Genomic DNA, 23653 nt, shown 5'->3' with positions numbered 1-23653 from the left:
TATGTTAATAACGATGTCTAGTTTGATTTGAGATGCGTAGATTGATCATCTTAGCAGACTGATAAACCCTCTTGGCATTTAATCAATCGGGCAACCTTTTTTAATCCCTCTTTTTGTTTATCCATCTTAAGTTATCTATTATCCTTAAGACATCTCCATCAGAATTTATAGTTTTCAAACAATAAAATAAAAATAACAAATTCTGTCATTTTATTGAGATACAGTAAAAAATATTAGATTTTTTACTATCAAGATTAGGATCTTTAACAATTTTCTTTTTTTGCATATTCATTAATTACATTTTTTGCAAAAAAAATTATTTCCCAGAAAACATGTGCCAAAAAATGAGGTAACTCATAATTTGTTTTCTTGAACATTAATTAATCTCTGAAAAAAATTGGGTTCTCAGAAAAATGACAACTCATTTATGGCACAAGTTCAACAAGACATTTGTTAATTTTCTACTTATGTCTAAAATATATGTTTCACATTTCTGCTTTGAGTTTGACGTGTATCATGTGGATTTTCTGAAAAATTAGAAATTTATAGTGACATTCATTGTCCCTTTAATCTAATTGACTGAGGCATACTACCACAATAATATAACACAATAAAGTACATGTTTTTTTGTCAACAAAGTGCAGGGAAAGGACGAAACAAGAAGTTAGCTTATTGATCATCTCCCCTTAGTTTTAAATCTTCCCTTAATTTCTGAAGAATGAAGATTTTGTATAGTGCCTAGATTTGCTATTTTTGTAGTTACTCAAACTGTGCCAGGCTTTCTTTATCTCTAAAGCCTTGTCTACACTATCAAACTTTATGTGACAAAAAAAAGTGCTTATAATATTTGGACAACATGATGATGTCGTATCACTACCATATTTGGGCATATCACTACCATATTTAGGCATATCACACTTTTTTGTCAAGCTAGTATGATAGTCTATACAGAGCTTTAGACTATATTTGCTACATTTGCTATATTTTTTCCATTTTGGATCCCCACAATATTACCTATTCATTCATCATTAAAGATCACTTGCGAGACAATGGAATTTGAAGTTAAATACAATAACATCAGTTAACTTAATTCAGAATGAATTAAGTTAAGATAAATGATTGTTTAACTTAAAATAATATTATTAAAACTAATAAACTTGGCTTTGATTTTGTAAGTCCTTGATATGTACACAAGAAAAAGACCATTTGAGATACGGAGATGACATAAAATGAACTTATGTCACGGTATGAATACACATGACAGTAAATAAGACATGTAATGTGTTGACTGTAAATTAAGTTTGAAGAGGTTAACATAATGTTTGCGTACTCAAGATTTAGACTGTGATAATGATTTATAAATAGAGTATATATCAAATCAAATTAACTTATTTTTATAATAATTTTCATTTTTTATTAATATTTTATTTATTGAACATCTGTTCCTAAAGAATAAAGATGATTGATATTTTCCTTGAATATTTTTTTTTTACAACAAACTATTTATATTAAAATATTGCTATTACCAATCATTCCTTTTGCTCTTCTATGCCATCTGGCATTAAATATTTTAATCTAAATTTTAAGCATAATTATTGTAGTTTTTGATGTGTTTTTATATCTGTATTAATTAATTATCAATCCAAAGGCAAATTACTGAAAAAATGAATTGTGTGGGTATTAGTGGCTGGATCTCAATGGAGATACAAAATAAAATAAGCAAAAGACTAAATCAAAATGATAAAGTAAAATAGCCAAAAAAATTAGCACAGCCTTCGGGCAACACTAGTCCTTTATCAGGGCAAGTATTTTAATTAATTATAATTATTTTATTTGATTTGTACACAGTAAATTACAAGCATTAAGATTTTTTCAATTGCAAAATGAATAAAAAGTTTGACTTTTACTTTTTATGTAAATTGTGTTTAAACTACAGCCAACCTCTAATCAGGGGATACTCCTATTAAGACGACACCTCCTATTAAAAGGACATCCTTGTAAGGACACTTTGTTGGGTCCCGAAGGTGTCCTCTTGATAGAGAGATTCTACTTCACATTAAAAAAAATATTGAGATTATAATGATTTAGAAAACAATTTTGTTATCTAGTTTTCTAACCATGACTTTTCTCATTGTCCAAACAATATATCAGACCAAAAAAATATTTTGCAAGATCATTATTAATAAGAATTAATATACGACTGTTGTGACTAACAACATTTTGTACTATGTTAGTAACGTACTAAAATAAACACTGGTGCATTACCTTAACCATCTGTCTGGTGTATGTACATTGTGCGTTGATGATCTCGTTTACTTAAAGAATCAATCGTGAAGTATGAATCACTCTGTTGATGTTGGTATCGTAGCGTTGTGAACTCATATCGCGGGGATTTAGATGTGTTGGAATTTTCGAAAAAGAATAATTGAATTAAAGGAGTTAGAAGATTTGTCTTAGTCAACTAATGTTCACTGTGGACATTAGAATAACCTTTTTATTGGAAAATACATGGTGTGGGGTCATTGACGAAAAAATGGCAAGATTACCCGAAATACAATGTGCTCACCTTGCATAACAACTAAAAGTTGTACAGCGATAACTTTAAAATGGCGTTCCACCATTCTCAATCATTCGAGAACGCTATTTAACCAGATGTTTGAAATTTGTCCTGTTTTTCTTTTTTATTTGGAGGATAATTTTTTCACATGATTATTATTTGATAATGTTTCTAACCAGAAAATTTGAAATTATTTAATTTCTTTTATTTTGAAATTTCTACTGGTTACACAAACATTATGATTATTAATCTAGCATTGATTCCAGCTCATATATTGCTGGTTGTTACATTTAATTCTGTCCTTGATTTGTTATGGTAGCATCAAGATATTGAATATTGTTTGTATAGTAGCATTATTTCATAACCACTATTCTCAAGTACTTTGTTGATGTTTTCATATCCTTGTCATCATGTTACCTTGGGTCGGTGAGAAAAACAATATTTGATTAATGTTCACTTCTTAAAAAGCTTAAAAAAATAAAAATTTGAAAGTAATTCATTTTAATTTTTAAGAATATACAGTAGCTACAAAGAATGATGATGTTATTACAACATTTTACAACATTCAATTGTCGGACAATAACAGTGCAAAAAACAAAAAAGCATTCAAACTTTAAAAAAAAAAAATTAAAAAAATGGTTATTTTTCCTTTTGCGAAAAAACCCTTATCCGATATTTTCATTGAACAGAAACGTTTCTCAGTTTTTCCGTTCCTTGTCACATTACAGATAATTTATGATTTTGATATTCCTTCAGGAATTTCGTCAAGGATTATCTGGGGGTACACAGAGGATGGATCACAGTGATATTCTTTCCCCTCAAATTTTGCCCCAGGGGTTTGTGCTGAGTCATAGAGAGAGCAGATTGAGAGGAAAGTAGGTCTTTTGTATTTGCTTGCTTGTAAATCAAGAATAAATGATGTTTGTATTAAGCAGAATATTTAAATTTATGTAAATTAAAATTGCAAAATGGAAAAAAGTATATCCTTTCGGAAGAGCCAAATGAAAAATAATTTATGCTAAATATTATGCCACTCTGTACAATAAAGGCCTCTTTATCCACTATTTCTCTTTAAAGAAGCGGTCTTCTTTGGAAAGAAACGGTCTTCTTTCTCTGGAAATAAGCGGTCTTCTTTCTTTGGCAAGAAGTGGGAGGGATAGTTACTGGTCCTACCCTACAACAAAGGTTGCTCATTCCACACTCTCTCTAAAATAATTATGTGATCATTTTTTTGAGTAAGCTACCCAACTTACCTATGTTATATCTTGTACTCTAGAGATGCACTGCACTTATCATTGTGTGACAGATTGTCATGGGATGATTTATCTCACACAAATAAATAGGTATTATGGGATTCACAGACAATTACGGATACATGGCATAATGTGTAAAATGATTCACTGCTGGATTTAAGTCAATTTTACTGTATAATACTGTTAACGTTTTAACGTATATTTGATTTATTTTCAAACATTAGAATAAATTTAATTTGTAAAAATGTTGAATTTGAAAAATGAATTGTTAAAATTAATGAGTATTTGTATATTTCATTTAATCAGAAAGTTGTAAGCAAAAATGCTTTACTTTTTTATGAGAGGACAACTTGTAAATCTTTATGTCTATTTCGTGCCTAGCTTACTTTAAATGCACAATATCCCATGTTCTTCAGAAAGAGGACTTTGATATGAAATTTATAGGTTCCTAAAGCACCCCTCTACCACAAAACTGTCAAGTCCCAAGTTTGAATATATTGTATGAATATAGCAAAAGAAAACTAAAATTTGCGGAAAATTAAAATTTTAGGGATAGTCTAGTGGTGTCTTTTTTGGAGAGTTTAAATGCATATTAAAACGAAGACATCAATATACGTTGTATTTGGTATGTATTTCCATTTTAAAGCTGGTGATATTTTTTATCCTGGGATGTACGTCTTATTGATTGTATGGTTGATGTATGCAAAAGTGTTTTTATATTAAAAAGAAAAACTAATTTAATATATTCAGATCATGGAGATATAAACATAGGATTGATTATTCAAAATTTAAGTATCGAAAACTTTAAGTAATTACGTAGCAAGACTGATGTGAGTAATGCATGTTGTTGAGAGTTGATGACAATGATTGAGAGGCTAATAATAGAAGATCGAAGAACCATTGGACCTTAATGCCTGTGGATGAATTCACTCTGAACTCAATTGTCACAGTGAGTGTTGATGATGCTTCTGTTGATAAATGCATCACAAATTCATTCATCTATTGTGTGCTAGTACTATGTAATTATGCATTCTTTTTGACAATATTCATAAATTCATAAACAGGTTTTTACAGTATATATGCTGATTTTAAAATTCCAAACTAGTAGTCTATGGTTAAATAAAGTTGAATTGAAGTGACTATATATATTATTTTTAAAAAACCCTAAAATAATAATTTGAAGTAAATTCTGCAATTTCAAGCAGTAGGCCTAGGCCTCCGTGGTTAAATACAGTTGAATTGAAGTGACTATGTAAATATAAAACCCTATATAATGATTTCAAGTGAAGTCTTTAATTTCAAGCAGTAGGCCTAGGCATCCGTGGTTAAATAAATTTGATTGAAATAATAATTAAAAAAAAAAAATGAAATTTAAAAAGTTGACATGTTCTAGCTAATAAATCTGCTTACACATTACCTGGTATGAAATCATTCATCTTAATTCTAATATCATTTTCCTACTGAGATGTTTTTCTAAACATAACGAATCTCGTAAGTTGATATACTCGCGATTCATCAAAATTGATGGATAATAAGTACATAGAAATATGCAAAGAACTCGCTAGCATAGTAAGATGTTCCATACAAAACTAGAATAGGCAATCTAAATATTCTGTTAATTACTATAATTTTGAAAGATTAGATTGGCGACATGCCACGTTATATCATGTATTTGTTTTAAATAAGAATTATGTTGCAGTACTCCTATACGTGTATGAATTTATTAGAAAAATTCCAGTAATTTAAAAAACTCTTTTATATTGCTTTAGAATGTATTTGCAAAGGTAACAGTTGAACCGTATATAGGCCTATGTTGAATCTCACAGAAGATGAAAGATATACTTTTAATTTATAGTAGTTTTTAAATGAGATATTTTCCATTTTATTAGCTATGTTAGCATGTGCTGAAAGGGAGTACTACCGGTAAATAACAGAAAGTATAAGAACTTAACGTATAGGGCGTAACCCATTTTATAAATGTAATATAATTCAGTTTTATAATAAAAGTGATATGTCATCTATGTTTTACCAATATACACGTTTTAATATTCGTTATTTTAATAAATGACATTTCCATCCAATGATGGTTTATCTGTGTTTGTTTGTGGTCCTGTCCGGTCGCTAGCGTAACACAAAACTTATTATTAGACCCTCAAATATATGTATCTTAACAATTACACAAATAGCTAGTTTTGATTGTAATTATATAATTACAATATACAGCTGCTATTATATATATAAATTATAATTAAATCATATCCCTAGGGACAGTACAGATATGAGACGTAACACTTTGTATGATTGTGGACAGTTGGTTTTACAACTGACAACGAAAACTGATTTGTCATTTGTAGCCTTGTGATGACATTAAACAGAATATTGAAGTTTTCCTCTGTTTGTCGGCCCACTCAACAATTATCTCCAACATGACACGCTTTTCATAATGTCAAAATATCAATATGTGTTAAAATCAATGTTTTTATAATGTTGATTTTTTTATGAGACATATTACTTTATAAAAATGTCAAGCTCATAAAAAAAATACTTTCAAAGATTAATTTGCACTTAATCCAGAAATTATTAGATACCATGAGGCTAAAGGTGCCATTTTATATAAAGATTACAGATAATACTTCAGGATGTTTATTAAGACATTTTTTTTCAAAAATTGTTGATATTTTAAATAATTAATAATAAAAAAATACATTTAATTACTATTTATATGCATACAATAATAGCGAGAGTACCCTTCCTGGTGAACAGCATTGCTAACAGTCATAAGAAATATTACCCCATTTGACAGAAAAATGTTTAATTGAATACCAACATACAGTATAGTATAATACATAATAAGCATAACAACAATCCAACATGAACATTACATGTGATAAAACATAACAAATTAACGTAAATTATATCTGATATTCTTTCCCATGCTATTATAGTCTTATGTACAGTAATACTGTATCAAACTGGGAGCTTAGAGATAGATGTATTATAGATGTATTACTTGGTATACTACAGTATACAGTCGTACTGTGAACTTAAAGGTACATAGATGTATTACTTGGTATAGTAGAGAATACAGTCGTACTGTGATCTTAAAGGTACATAGATGTATTACTTGGTATAGTAGAGAATACAGTCGTACTGTGAACTTAAAGGTACATTGATATATTACTTGGTATAGTACAGTATACAGTCGTACTGTGAACTTAAAGGTACATAGATATATTACTTGGTATAGTAGAATACAGTGGTAGGTACTGTGAACTTAAAGGTACTGTACATAGATGTATTACTTGGTATAGTAGAGAATACAGTCGTACTGTGAACTTAAAGGTACATAGATGTATTACTTGGTATAGTAGAGAATACAGTGGTACTGTGAACTTAAAGGTACATAGATGTATTACTTGGTATAGTAGAGAATACAGTGGTACTGTGAACTTAAATGTACATAGATATATTACTTGTTATGGTACAGAATACAGTCGTACTGTGATCTTAAAGGTACATAGATGTATTACTTGGTATAGTAGAGAATACAGTGGTACTGTGAACTTAAAGGTACATAGATGTATTACTTGGTATAGTAGAGAATACAGTCGTACTGTGAACTTAAAGGTACATAGATGTATTACTTGGTATAGTAGAGAATACAGTGGTAGGTACTGTGAACTTAAAGGTACATAGATGTATTACTTGGTATAGTAGAGAATACAGTGGTACTGTGAACTTAAAGGTACATAGATGTATTACTTGGTATAGTAGAGAATACAGTCGTACTGTGAACTTAAAGGTACATTGATATATTACTTGGTATAGTACAGTATGCACAAGTTGTAGCAATTGTGTTGATATTCTTTTTGTTTGTGATTTCAACGTTTTACAAAGTACTGTTTTGATTATCCTATTAAAAGGATAAAATAAACATTGAACGACAATATAGAATAAAAATAACAAAATATAGGATTGTTTTGAAACGCAACAAACTTAAAGTTCAAATTTAAAATGTCAGATCTAAAGCTATAGTATTTTACAATTTTTTATGTTAAAAATAACAATCTTGTGTTAAAAGGTTAAGAAATTATTTTTTTGCTAATTATAGATAAATGTAATATATCATATTTACAGTATGTCACTAGATTGAAAATGGTGCTACTGGTAGTAGTGAATACTGTATTTAATTAATGATAAATTAATTAATTTCTTGAATATTTTAACATATTTCACAACAATCATTATTTGTTTAAGACATGCTGCTTCAGTGTGTATGCAAATAAGGTGTGAGAATTTAGCTTTTTGAGTGAAATTGATATTGAGATCTTGACTTGAATCAAGTAATTCATTAACATCTGCCAATTGAGTTTTAAGCCTAATTACATCATAGGCTTAATAAAATGCATGAATTGAAAGACTGTGTTTGCAGAAATCATATATTTCAAAGCATTTTAACCAATGTTTGACTTCACAACATTTATCCATACTTTTTTAATATTATTTTTAATATGACTTTCAAACAAATATAATAATTACATATTTAATATAGTTATAATCAAAATATTATTATTTATAATATACAATTTCAATAAAATATAGTATAAATAGGAATGACTGATATAGAGATGATTGTCGAAAAGCTATTGAAGAAACATAAAACAGTACTGTCTAAATTAAAATAAAAGCTTTAAAATAAGCTTTAGGTTTGGTGGAAGATTTAGATGGTAGGTATTGCCATCAAAATTACATCCATGGCATGAGTAAATATGTAATTTATGTTTTTGTAATTTGTTGTAGCTGTATTAAAAGCCATAGATTCCAAATTGTTGCTCAATGGTATACTGTAACTTTTCATTGAATATAAATGTTGTATGTATTAAAAAGTGTTTGTTATTAATCACTTAATGAATTATAAAAGATGTTTAATTGTAAAGACTCGGTCATCAACTAAGTACTATCTTTCCCTAAGGTGTCATAAGTTTTGAAATGATAAACTACTGATATAGGAAAATATTTACTTAAAATTGCTACTTGGCGGTGATGTCAAGGGAGTTTGAACGCTTTGATTTCAGAATTCATTATTTTGTCTCTCTAGTGTCTTCAGACATCTGTTCAAGAATTTGTAATATTTTCATTATCATTTTGTTAGTTTACTTGTGAGAAGTGATCAAGTTAAATTTGCTGTCTAATTCCAATGAGAAAAATATGACTGACTGAAAATACAAAGTTAATCAGTGGTCAGGCAATAGCCTAAAATTAATATAAAACAAAAGAAAGTGTCAATAGGAATAAAATTCTGTATACACTATCAAACTAATTTGAAAAAAAAGTGTGATGTGCCCAAATATGGTAGTGATATGGCCAAATATGGTAGTGATATGACATCATCATGTCCATATATGGGCACGTCACATTTTTTTGTCACATAAAGTTTCATAATGTAGACAGAACTTAATAGGAGTTTTCTCTGAGTAGGAGTTGGCTGTATTATAAAACAATTAGTTTTATTAGAAAGTTAAGAGTGTTTTATTGTTCATTACCTGAAAAATCTAAACAGACTAAAGATGAGTAAATTAAACGTTTAGAGAATAAGCGTGACTGACAAGGGAAACAATCAAAAAGTGAAATCTAATTTGATGAAATGTTAAACTCTGGTTAATGGCACTTCATGTTAAGGGAAATAATTTCAATAATAAACAGAAGAAAATTTGATATATCATCTATCATTCAATTAAAATGAACTTTTTTTTATTGTTAGACAATGATTTTGCTAAAAATTAATTCAACATTTATGCAAGCATCTTTGTGTTGGGTACTTTTCTTGTTCCTGTTTAAGCTAATGTCTGCTATTTTAATTTCTGAAGGTCTTTCTACTTTTGAAAGTCATTGTAAATGTTTCTAAAGTGACATCACTTATATTTAATTGAAATTTATAATAGTCTTAACTTCCAAGTAGATCATTCATTCATTTAGGATGGACATTCATTGGGGGAGTGCTTATCAGCGTCAATATAATATATATAGATCCGAGTCTGCCTCAGCCCCACCTAAATTTTGTAAATTATAATAAAAAACTAGATTTAATTCGTCACTATGACGAATTATAGGTTATATGCATTGATTTTAATAAAGATAATTGATTTTTAAAAGATATTTTGATTCATTGATTTTCTCAGATTCTATAATTATTTATAATATATGATAGGACCTTGCTAACGCGAATACAATAGCCGGTATCACAATCCGATCAAAGATCCCTCTGCGTATAATGTCATAAACCACATTTGCTGTTACATAATAATAAAGACATAAGTTATTTTTTATCTAGATTTCATTATAAATCATGTGTATAATATATACACTAAGAAATAAATTTGAACAAACAATACGGATAATAAAAAAAAAAATCTTATTTCGTTTCCCAAGGTGAGACTCGATCTCGGTACCTTGAGTGCCATAGACACGAGCACACACCACCGAGCCATACACAACTGTCTAAAAATTGTAGAAAAATTCCTCCGTGTATTTACTATGCAGTAACCACTTTGGTGCAGATAGATTATTAAATACCGCAATGAATTATAATTTTTTACTATGATGACATCTCTAAAAATGTACAAAAATGATGCACTGTCAAACTATATACTTTTAACTTTAATATATGAACTTTTGGAGGAAGAAAGTTAATGTTAAGTTTGTTATTTTGGCCTAAGAAAATGTCATAATTTGTTTGATTGTCGAAATGAATTTTTTTTAATTTAATATGCAATCAATTATGGCTTAATCAACTTTTGTTCCCTTAGTTTAATAATAAATCATACATAAGATACATACACTTCAAGAAAATGAAATAAAAAATATGTGTTCCCGAGCATTTTGACGATCTATATTAATTTTAAAATTTAGCATATTTTCACCATTTTGTTAACTTACACGTGCGTAGCCTGTCACTTTTGACGTGCTCGTATAAGGCAATTACGCGTTGAAAAGTGAATAAAATATGATGATATTATTAAAGAAAGGTTGTACAACCGAAATCGGACAAAAAGAGTGCGCATTAACGTATAACGCGCAGTGCGCGTGCAAAAATCTGCGCACTCATGGCAATTTTTTAAACGCTTAAAATTGCCTGAAACGTACTCTAATTTCATCGAAAATAAATTTTGACAATTTTGAACATTTTAAGCGCGCGTACGCAAGCGTTATATGCGCTACGCACGTAATTGTATTGCCATATGATGAAATATGACCTGAAATTTATGAGTACCAAATTTTGTTTAATTGTGATTCATGCTTGTGAAGATATGATTACAAACGTGATTTCGTAAAATCGCGCGTAGACCGCGTAATTTTTGATTACGCATCGTGAAAATATAACCACATCGATTCCTGGCCATAAGGAATATACTCTGAAAAATTGACTTAGATAGATGAAACTGATATCAAGATAATTCACGGACAAAATAGTGCTAAGGAAAGAATAAATAAATAAATAAATAAATAAATAAAGATTTTGACAGAATCAAGAGGTTATATGCATATCATGCATATAACCTAAAAAAGACCATATATTAAATTTAGTTTTAGTTACATATTAAAAAACTAAAACTTAATATTGCAATTGTGCAACTTTGAATAACAATTATTTGTTTAAACAAATTGACAGAATATGACTGTTTCTATTAGAACAAATAGTATTTTTAAAAGTATCTGTCAATGACAGCCATGTGAAGAAGATGGCCACCAGAACAGTAACAGTATGCGATTCCACAATTGGCAAAGCAGTATACCAATAACATATATTAAACACCAGTGCTTCTAAATTGTCTATCCATAGACTAGAACATGTGATTATTGTTTGAAGGTTTTTCAACACATGTAGAATTACTAGTTTACAAAGGAATTATTTACTTATACAAAATCAATAACCCATCACAGCTTAGGATAAAGATTAGCCTTGATGTCTAAATAGTGGGCAGTGGCTGTAGTTGTGCTTGGCCTTCAATGTGACACAATATTGATATGTCATTTGTTAGCAGTTTAGCACCCGCCATGACCAATTTTACAGCAATTTAACTTTAGATATTAATGTAGTAATGCTACATCTTTAATTGTTAATATGGAGTGTTAATTTTTATGATGCCTCACTCCACTATGCAGCTGGCATTCAATGTCATTTTGCGCCTGCTCATGTTTCTGAGCGTGTGCACAATGACATCTTCTTATAGCGCAACATGAAACCAAAATCTCCCTACTAAAATGTTTGAGTTGTCATGTAATGTTTTCGTCTAGTATCCACAAAATCAAATCTTGACTCTTGTCAAAGTATCTGCAAACATTTATTTTTATTTTTCAAACCAATAGGAGCTCACCACTTACAGAAGGGAACAACACAATAAGTTATATTAAAAATTAATTTGCTGCACAAATTACAACCATATTTCACGACTGTGATTGTGTAACTCTTAATGTGTTCAAATCATGTTATAGTTCAAAGTGGCGTACGTAGATAGAATGAACATTACGTATTTAATTCAGCTGGTTTATTAATCCAGGGGGAATTGTATCAAAAGAGCTGTTCAATTTGTAAAATCAATTACTTTCATTAATTATGTTTACTAATGGCAAATGTGTTAAGCTCAAAATATGATGTGCCTAAATATAGTTGTTATATGCCCAAATCTGTTGGTAGTGAAGTGACATCATCATATGGGCACATCACATTTTGTTGGTCACATACTAGTTTGATAGTGTAGACAGACCTTTAGGTTGATTATTTAGATTATATAATTCTTAGTCTTCGTTACAAATATAAAATGTTGGATGTGTCGCAGTAAAATATACACAAGATGTATGTAATGACATAACTGTTAATAGAATATTTTCAAAATTAGTTGTGCATAGATTTTGGCACAAACAAGTTTATAAAATCATCTCACTGTCCGTAAAGGATACATCTGGTTGTCCGTGATTTTATGTTTTTTGAGTGCAGCCTATTATTGCATTGTTTTCAATGATTTGAATGTTTCAAATGAGAAAGGTCTGCACATCAAACTTTATGTGACAAAAAAATGTGATGTGCCCATATATGAACATGATGATGCCATATCACTACCATATTTAAGCATATTACTACCATATTTGGGTGCATCTCACTATTTTTTGTCAAACTAGTTTGATAGTATAGACAGAGCTTAACAAACTCAATTGATTTATTCACAATCTGAAAGTCCTCTTGCGAGAAAATTACAAATTAATTTATCCTGTGTGATTTAAATCCGTCTTTACAACATTAAAATAAGATTTGCAAATTTTGTCTACAAAATCTCAGAATCTAATGCATAATGTGTTTGCTCTATGAGTATACAGAGGACAGGTGGATATATCACCTGAGGTAGCACCTGAGGTAAGATTCAATTTAGAGATGTCGATCTTGCTGTCTTCAAACCTAATACATCAGCAATTAGATTACATCCATCAGATCATATGCAAAGTTTCTTTTTAGGTTTACTACATTTTATATTTGCAGCTTGGAAATGTAGGTCGTTTGTAGATGACATTTTGATCTTGTATCAGCGCAAATGTAAATTTTTCATAATCTTTTTTTTAATACACCTTTTTACAAGTATAATGAAGAAAATGTAGTTTGGCTTAGTATAAAAGCCATATTCACACTGGACTTTGTTGATTAAAAAATTACCTGAGGAAGGGAAATGTTACCAGTGTCCGCACATAAACTTTGTTGGCTCTATGAGCTTTACCACAGTTGTGGTAAGACCTCTAAACTGTAAAAAAAAGCAAAAAGTATTCCCTTGTACGCGAGTGAAAGCATTCAAACTTTATTAAGTAAAATTGTCTCACTTAGCAAGAAGGACTTGATAAAGATACACCTCTTAGCAGTTATTATTGAAAAAAAAAACAACAAAAAAGAGCATAATTACGGCTGCGAGTAGACTATTGAATTGCAATGGTGTTGCTACTGTAGTGCTGTTTTGCTTTGATATTTTTGCCAGGAATCAATTTCCTCTACATGACAGCTTCTACTGTGCTGATTGAGATGTGATTATGTTGGTTTAACACTAGTACTAGTACCAATACATTGGAAGCTGGTGTGCTATAATTTAATTAGGAGCTCAATCCTAATCTGCCAGGTTTGTTGTGGGTGTGAAACCACACAATAATTGACATTTTGACATTATGAACCAAATACATTTAGGCCTTGTAGTTTTCACGTTTTTAATTTTTTTTTTCGTTAAGTAAAATGATTAATATTTTTAGGAAATTTGTTTTCCCTTTGGCATTGGTTTGAAAATGATCAGAAAATAGACAGAACTAATTTTAGTGAAAGCCAAGCATCATACTTATTATGTCTGAAGCAAACCAAGAACATGTTATTAAATATAAAGTTTGGCCTATAGCATCATTTATTCCAAGTATAAGCTGCTTTGAGTGTAGTATCCCTATATTTAGGTTTAAGTTGACCCAAATTTGAATAGTATTTAATGGGTTTTTGGTAATTCTTTGAAAAATAGAGGTCGATATAGTTGCTTAGAAATGTCAACTTGCGAGAGGCAAACCTTTCAAGGCATGGTTTAGTGAAAAGCATGGTTCAGCTTAAAAGCATGATGCAGTAGAATGTCATGGTTCAATCAGAAGGCATGGTTTAAACAAAGTCCTAAAAAAGAAAGAAATAGATGACAGTGTAGAATTTAAAGGTAGATCACTGAGTCTAAGTAAAAAAGCAGTTTGACGACATGTGTATTTACATCTAAAGATCTATAGTATTGTAAGATAAAACTTAGAGAATCAGTATTGATTAGTATCTGACATAAGCTATCTACCAGTGTTACTTAGGAAATAGATCATTTCCCCATAATCACATTGTCATCGTTTATTCATGCATGTACTTTGTAAGATGTTGATTAACATCTCTCGTTAACTAGCCTCTCTACGCTGTGAAATCATTCAGACTTACGTTAGACATGAATACAATGATTATCAACTAGTAGGTAGTTTGATAAAATTGTAATTTTTAACTCTTTTTAAAAAATTATAACCATCAAGCATTTCAACCACCACCAGAGGGAACCCTTCCAGTTTTCGTTTGTGTAGCCTTCTTTGTAAGATGATGTAACAGAATTGCTTTTGTAGTTTTTATTATAACAAATATATTATATAAGGAATTCTTTTTACTATACAAGATGAAATAAAAAATCACTGTTTGTTATGGACTCATATTTTGAGACTAGACTGGACTAGCGGACTATAATCCAAATCGAGATGTAACCAAACGTCGTCTACATGGGAATGCCCGATCTGATAATCAAAATTTTGTTTGGCCGGTCAGGATAGCCTGATTCTGCACATCCAATTTAGTAATTTGACCTCTATATTCAATAGCCAATCAACTTCTGGTATTCAAATCAGCGTGTGGGAATTCATATGACTTTTGGGATTATATGATTTTTAGTAAAATAATAACACTGATCCAGATAAGGAAGAACTGTGTGAACACAGGCTTATATCTAGATAATGCTAATCAGTAGTTGTGTGTGTGTGTGAACATGGCTTTAAGATAAAATTACCTTGGTGTAGTGTTTGTCCAAGTATGTCGCATCGGATTGAACCTTAATGATTTACCTGCCTACCTCGTTATAGATTGCCAGTATTAAACATAAGATATATTTCAAACGATATAATATAATCACCTTATGATAGAGAAAGCATCAAGATTCGTAGGATGCGGAGATGATAAATGACACTAAATGCTATATTAAATTTCTAGTTTAATCGCTGCATTTAAATTACTCCATTAAGATCAATTAGACTAGATGTTACATGTATCATATTTTTTTATATTGCAAAATGTAATTTACAGTGGATACCTTAAACATTCATATAAGCATAACAATTGTGTGCTTGCAAACAATTCATTATGTAATTCTTTTTATCAATTTTATCTTTTATGATATAAATATTATATAATTATATGAAGAACTTCTATAATGGTTTTTTTTTTATAAGCATTATACAAAATAACATTTAAAAGTAAACATATAGCAAACAAATTATTTACTGCTAAATTAAAGCAAAAAGACATAAAACTAACAGATACCAGGTAATTATATTATATAAAACTATACAATAGAACACCTCCTTTGAGACACTCCTATTAAGGGACACTCCTATTAAGGGACACTCCTATTAAGGGACACTCCTATTAAGGGACACTCCTATTAAGGGACACTCCTATTAAGGGACACTCCTATTAAGGAACACTCCTATTAAGGGACACTCCTATTAAGGAACACTCCTATTAAGGGACACTCCTATTAAGGGACACTCCTATTAAGGGACACTCCTATTAAGGGACACTCCTATTAAGGGACACTCCTATTAAGGAACACTCCTATTAAGGGACACTCCTATTAAGGAACACTCCTATTAAGGGACACTCCTATTAAGGGACACTCCTATTAAGGGACACTCCTATTAAGGGACACTCCTATTAAGGGACACTCCTATTAAGGGACACTCCTATTAAGGGACACTCCTATTAAGGGACATTCCTATTAAGGGACACTCCTATTAAGGGACACTCCTATTAAGGGACACTCCTATTAAGGGACACTCCTATTAGGGGACACTCCTATTAAGGGACACTCCTATTAAGGGACACTCCTATTAAGGGACACTCCTATTAAGGGACACTCCTATTAAGGGACACTCCTATTAAGGGACACTCCTATTAAGGGACACTCCTATTAAGGGACACTTTCCTGTAAAATGAACAAGGGGCAATATATGTTTTAATATGATGACCAATCCCTCTTGAATGGAAACACTTGACGGGGCACTTTTTTGGGTCCCAAAGGTGTCCCCTTAAGTTCTTCTGTAATTGGCAATCATTTTATATTAAAAGTGGATGATGGATGTAAATATGAATTTTAATAAGAAGTTACATTATACCATTATTGTTTACATGAAATAATACAAAATAATAATTGTAGCATTACCTTGGGGTTTTGTCCTTGCACAAACAAAAAATTGAGACGTGATTGATTCCAAAGCGATTATTGCACACATGTAATTAAAACGTCAATGTTGCAATGTTTGACCTGTGTTATGTATGTGATCAGAGTCTTCCTTCCCCAGCCTTGCCCCCTTCATGGCTGTTTATTCTCTAGAGATTGATCACTCAACCCAATAGTTGTGGAACTTGTTATCTAGATTAGTATAATGATTTAGAGTAGGAGATCACTTTAATTAATAATATGCATATGAAATGTGTTTGATTAAATATATTGCATATTATATGAAGTATTAAATCAAGTTTAATATGTCAATTTATAGCATACTATAATTAATGTGCTAATTGGTGAATAACATCTGAATGAAAAATGTTTTATTTAAAGCCCCCTTCCCTACGTTTTTTAGATCTAATTTAAGATCACAAACTATATTTAATGTAAAAATAATACTATATGATCCTATTGCGATAACTTTTTTCGTCTTTAAACGGTTAAAAATAAAAAATATTATATAATTAAAAATAAGTCGATTCTGATAATTATAGCGGCCCGCTATAAATCCCAAAATGCATTGCGCGCAGATTGATATTTTTGTTTTTCACCTGTAATTCGCCCACTTTTCGATCGATCGTGAGGCCAAAACAAATGGAAGACTCCTAACTTTTCAGCGAAAATACCGGGTTTCCCCCAATTTGTATCAACGGAGTCTGGCAAAAATAGAAAGACAATTAATGCAGCAACTATACAACGTCAGGCTAGGTATATAGGTAGCGTACGATGTTCGTACGTTACCGATGTTTACCAGCTAGGCCTACAAAACTAAGCCTAGCTAGGCTAGGCCTAAGACCGTCCACGAGAGGTCGATCGCCGCGAGCTACTTAGGTAGTGCATTGTTTCTCACTTTTTATCATAATTTTCCAAAAAACGTCCAAAATTGCAGGGAAGGGGTCTTTAAAATACTGTAATCCATAATTTATTTTATTTAAGAACATCATTTTAAAAATAGTAAAATCAGGTTTGTGGCAAATAGAGTACAATCGGGAACGTTGATTGTTATGCTCATGGAGTAATGTTATCGTCCGACCTTTCTATTCGCGACTTTTAGGTACATATTACATTATTTTGGAAACACATGGTGTACTTCAAACCTCGCCATGGAAACCTTAAAAAACCTGACTGGTACTTGCCATGGAAACCTTAAAACATTGTCTACATAGGTAAAATAAAGAAGTTGATGAGTTTCAGTGACATGTTCAATATGTAGTTGGTCTCTATACCATTTACTTCTACTTCCGAATATTCAGAATATACTGTAGGTGTACGTATTTGGGTTAAAGTGCATCATTAAATTGAAGGCTGTTAATAACATATTAATATTCACTATTATATGTAAAAAATATAGATTTCATTGCAATAATCTGCTATAGCGTGTCAGTTAGGTGTGAGTATCACATATTTAGGTCATTAAATTTTGTAAGGCTACCAATAAAAAATGTTTCTCCAATTGTCCTAGTTCTCCTAAGTGACACTTGAATTTAATCACGTTGACACGCCGTAAAGCATTCAAAATCACCGAGAAAATGGATCTGTGATTGATTTTCGTCACTCCGTCTCCGATCACAATTACATCGCTCCACAAAATTATGTTTTTTATGTCTAGTGTTTCTGTTTGATAATGTGCCAAATAATATATTCTTTCAATATCATTAATTATAATTAATTTCTAATTAGAAAAAAGAAATAAGATGCAATAGTGAAAATTGTTTAATATTTAAGAAATAAAATATTAAACAATTTTCACTATTGCATCTTATTTCTTTTTTCTAATTAGAAATTAATTATAATTAATGATATTGAAAGAATACACTTTCAGTCAAACACACGGTAGTAGATAGTTTGATATTTTTACCAATAAATACTGTATAACTCATCCTTTGGACACCCCTATTCAGAGGACACTTTCCCATGAGATGAACGAGGGGCAATATATGTTTTGAAACTTTTACTGTCAACCCCTATTCAGAGGACACTTTCCCATGAGATGAAGGAGGGGCAATATATGTTTTGAAACTTCTATTGTCGACCCCTATTCAGAGGACACTTTCCCATGAGATGAAGGAGGGGCAATATATGTTTTGAAACTTCTACTGTCGACCCCTATTCAGGGGACACTTTCCCATAGATGAACGAGGGGCAATATATGTTTTGAAACTTCTACTGTCAACCCCTATTCAGGGGACACCCTTATTAAAGGTGGACTTCGTTTGATCCTGAAGATGTCCCCTTAATAGAGGTACTATACTGTACATTAGCATATAACAGTATAAGATGAATCTAAAATACACCATATCCATATCTGAAGTATACTACTGTATCTGTTCTGCTATCAAATTTTGATTCTTATATCATGTAATAAAAATAAGCTGTCTTCCACAATTTTTGACTTAATTATAATCTTAAATCCCATAAGAACTAACCGATATTGATCGTAACACGTGATCATAATTGGTTTTACGAGAATTTAAACTGACCTGCTTTTAAAATGCGAACAATCATTGCGATTTAGCTAATCCGTTCGTTTGTTGATTTCATCATTACTTGATGAAGATTGTACTTTCTATGATGCAGTGTTTATGACTAAGCAAATAATTACACTCTGCTAAATACACTCTTCTCGCTGAGGTTACATGTGCTTTGGTACAGTAGGTTTTTTTTATCACAACATATTATCAAAAACATTTGACCACAGGACCAATTCGCTCTGATCAATAAATAAAAAGTAGGCCTATTACTGTGATAAAAATACTCTTCAGAGTTTTTTGGTACAATCAATAAAAAAAAGTTACTCTCTGCTGAGAATGATTTTCACGCTGAGGTTACATATTTTACATACTGGCTTACTTCTTATTTTATTCAATAACTAAGATTAATAGCTGTATCTCTTACATATTTGATCAGGGTACAGATGCATCCTGATAATTTTCCATTATTTTAAGATGAATAATAGCAATATCTCTTACACATAATCAAGGCACAGCTGCTATTGTCTATGTTACCCTTAAATCATAGCAGCAGGAGGAGGATGAATATTTAATGAGTCATATGATACTGTACGCATACCGGCAGCATCTTTACACACCTGAGCAGGTGCGGCGCTATCAACGTTACCTGCCGACTTTGCTCTTTGATGATTCATCCTACTACTGCTTCATTTTTAATGTTAATAATATTGATAATATTTATGAAGTGTGTCATCTAAGTAATAAGTGTATATATTCAAAACACATCCATCATAGTATTGATGAGGTATTATTCTACATTGGTAGTTTTGGGTATTTTGTTTTTTTACTGCAATTTTAATGTTATAAATATTGATAAGATTTATGAAGTGTGTCATTTAAGTAATGAGTGTTCAAATATACAAAAAATGCATCATAGTATTGATGAGGTAATATTATTGGGTTGATTCACTGGTACTTTTAGTTTCTTTTATTCTTTTTTTAATGCAGTTTTAATAATTTTAATTGATAACATTTTAAATGATAAAAGGTGAGAACAATTTTACCTACACTTAATCCCAGTATACCTTTGTTATGAGCTTATAAAGGATCGCCACACCAAGTACGTACTCTTCACCAAGTACGTACTCTTCACCAAGTACCTACTCCCTGGCCTCTAATGAACAGTTTACACCTTAGTATAATTAGTATGTTTACATATTTTATTGAAAAATGACAGATGTATAAGGTCGTGAACTTTTCGGACCTTCTATAAAAACATTCATTATATTATTTCAGTCATTTTATCACAGAAAGATGTTTTCTTTAGTCAAGATATCCTGGTTTTATTACCAATGGGTCGTATAAAGTTCAAAAGAACATTATATAAACCAAAAATGATATTACTAATTTAATTGTTCCAATGTTCAAATCAAATCAAAATCAATATTTATTTCCAAAATGGTGGTGTCACCAAAAAAGCAAAAGCTTGTATCAGGAACACCAAAACAAAACATTCAAAAGCAAACAAAACATATAAATAAGACACAGAAATGAAAATAACAATAAAACGTAAAGCGGTACATTTCAATTGCAGTAAAAATCATATTAATACATTTTCAATATTTCTAAAGGTAAATATATTAACAAGAAACATGGCAGCTAAGTATTTTTGATAATAAATATTATTTTGCAGTTTTTTTTAAATTATTTACATTATGTTTTTGATATGCTTATGAAATAATGTTGTTTTCAATTTTGTTGTTGTAAATTATGAATAAATGACCAATGCCTTAATATTCCATCTGAAGGATGAGGCTAGTAATATCATCTTGCCTAATAAAATACCAAGGTGTTTTGTGACTGTGCAATTTGGTAGTAGTCATTCTCATACTCATGTACATTTAAAAGTAACACATCCAAATTCCAACTTTAAGTCAATGGCTACCAGATGTCTCTGTGAGCCGGTTATTTGAACCAGAACCAGTGGCAGGTGTTGGGAAAAAAGTTGAGGTGAACCTCTCTTTCATTTTTAATTTTTTTCGTCTTTCTACAAAATGATTTTAAAAATATTTCTACATTTTGAACTAAGAGTATACTAACATATTTTGTTAGATTTCAAAATGATGAAGCATTGACATCTTTTTTTTAGGTCATTTCTGACATAAAGTCTTCAGTCTTTCAATACCTACATCATATGTTTTATAAATTCCCACACCCAGAATCAAAGTAACCGATTTTAACTCATTTGTGTGACCTATATGCATGAACACAAAATGATGTCATTGGGGCAAACTAACATAAAATGGATGCCTGCAGCATAACAAAACAAAGAATGGAAAAAAAGAGAAATAGTATTTTACATTTAGTAAATATTATTGCACAGTTTGTGCTGTTGATTGAGATTAAGAATATGACCATGATGCTTATATTGAAATGTTAAAATATACGTAGTTAGTGTTACTATAATTTGGTTCTACATTATTATTACAAGTGTAATTTGTGTTCAAGTGAGAAAATCTTTATTATGAATAACGTTTATTGTAAAAATGTTATTTTGAAAATGTTTACATGCATACAGTATTTAATTTCAAATGAATAATTAAGATCTATACTAAATAATCTACTTTGATTTTGTTTTGAAAACCCCAATAGAGGAAAATCAATTGAATCCAATAATATTATGTAAAATATTGTGTTTATTTACGCTGCAGGTCCGTGTGTCCACACACCCACGCAGTTTGTTTGCAATTGCACCGCAAACCAGCAGACATTTCCTGTATCCCTAATGCTATAATATTAACTATATGAAGATATGTTGCTTAGCAACCATTAATTGATGGTTATAAAATGTCATGGATACCACACGGTAGCTAAATTAAATATTCATGAAAAATGTTACATAATTATATAGTAGTCAATACTACATTTGTGAAAATTATCATGTACTCATGTTTAACCAATTTTCTACATCTCAAATTTTACGTAAGCCTATAAAACTCTCTCTCTGTTTATATGCATCTTTTATAGCACATTATACACAAATCATTCTTTATACAATTCAGTAAACACTATACCTGTTGTTGTTACTGTTGCATGTACTCGCTTACTTTGGTTTACTTCTTCTTCCACAATCCTTCCTTGTGGCAATCGTTGCTTCCATGTCACTACTCCGAAGCAACCAACAATTTGTGAATCTCCATCTTTTGTTCTCTTTCTTAGGTCCCCCATCTGTTCTTTTTTTTTTCATTTCCCAATTGTTTCCTAAAAATTGTTTAATTAATTACTAAATTAAACTAATGTACTATTTTTGATGTATTTCAATTGTCAAATTTACACCTCCTCCATCACCTTCGATCAGCCTATGGAACTTTATAGCATAAACCAAAATCAGCTTAGATACAAATGTTACATTTATCACATCTAAAAATATATTAATGAACAGACAAATAATTAAAATTATAACAATAAATTGTACTTTCGCAGGCTAAGGGCAAACTTATCTGTCCCCTAGCCTAGCTGTATAATCTTATAAACCATTAAATGAGCGCTTCTACCCTGGAGTGCAGTTAACATAGTCCTTACTAGGTTACCTGACATTTATATACCCTTCAGGCCTAGAATTTGTCTATATTACATTTATTGATTCGGAAAATATTTGCTTACAATTTCCTTAAGAAGCAATATAATAAATTTGAAGAAAAGTGAAAGAACATGTTTTGACAAAAATGGAGACAATTACTATAGTAACTAACCAGTTCTAAGAAATAAGTATTAATGCCTTAAGTCAAAGTACAATGTTTCTGTCAAAATCTTTTTTTCGACCTGTGAACTATTCCTAATTTAAAAAATAGGTTTTTTAGATTGTAAAATGTATGTATTCTAAAACATCAGTGGAAACATCATTTCCATTAATATCATTTGCATATAATACTGTGTTGGTCTGAGACGCAAATACATACAAATAAAAACAGTGCATGGTGGTATATATTAACAAAACAAAGTAATTCTCCATATTATACAATGGGAGCTAAGATATTGATATAATATCTAATCTGGCCTAGCCGCCTGCAAAGAAATAAATGCTTTACAAACAGAATAATAAGCAAAACGTGTGGTAAACAACATGTCACATTTGTTATAATGACATCTTGCGACCGACCGACAACGGACGTCTTTAGTTAAAGAATTTGTGAAATTAAAATAAATCAATAAATTCTGTGAGCGATATTATTATGAGTTTTACGTGTCATAGGAAAGGTTTTATGTTGCGCCAAAGATCACCATTGCATCCATGTAATATTCCCTGCA

General features: G+C 30.5%; 1 protein-coding gene across 7 annotated transcripts in view; it reads left to right on the top strand.

The window, feature by feature from the left end:
• The window catches only part of LOC140040004 (neuron navigator 2-like), a 184744-nt gene that overhangs the window by 32080 nt on the left and 129011 nt on the right, over positions 1-23653 (top strand). The gene's annotated exons all lie outside the window — the stretch shown is intronic.

Source organism: Antedon mediterranea, chromosome 2 (assembly GCF_964355755.1).
Source record: "Antedon mediterranea chromosome 2, ecAntMedi1.1, whole genome shotgun sequence".
In the NCBI taxonomy this organism is placed as follows: Eukaryota; Metazoa; Echinodermata; class Crinoidea; order Comatulida; family Antedonidae; genus Antedon; species Antedon mediterranea.
Note: the sequence above shows the minus strand (reverse complement) of the source record. Positions and strands in the feature narration are given on the sequence as shown.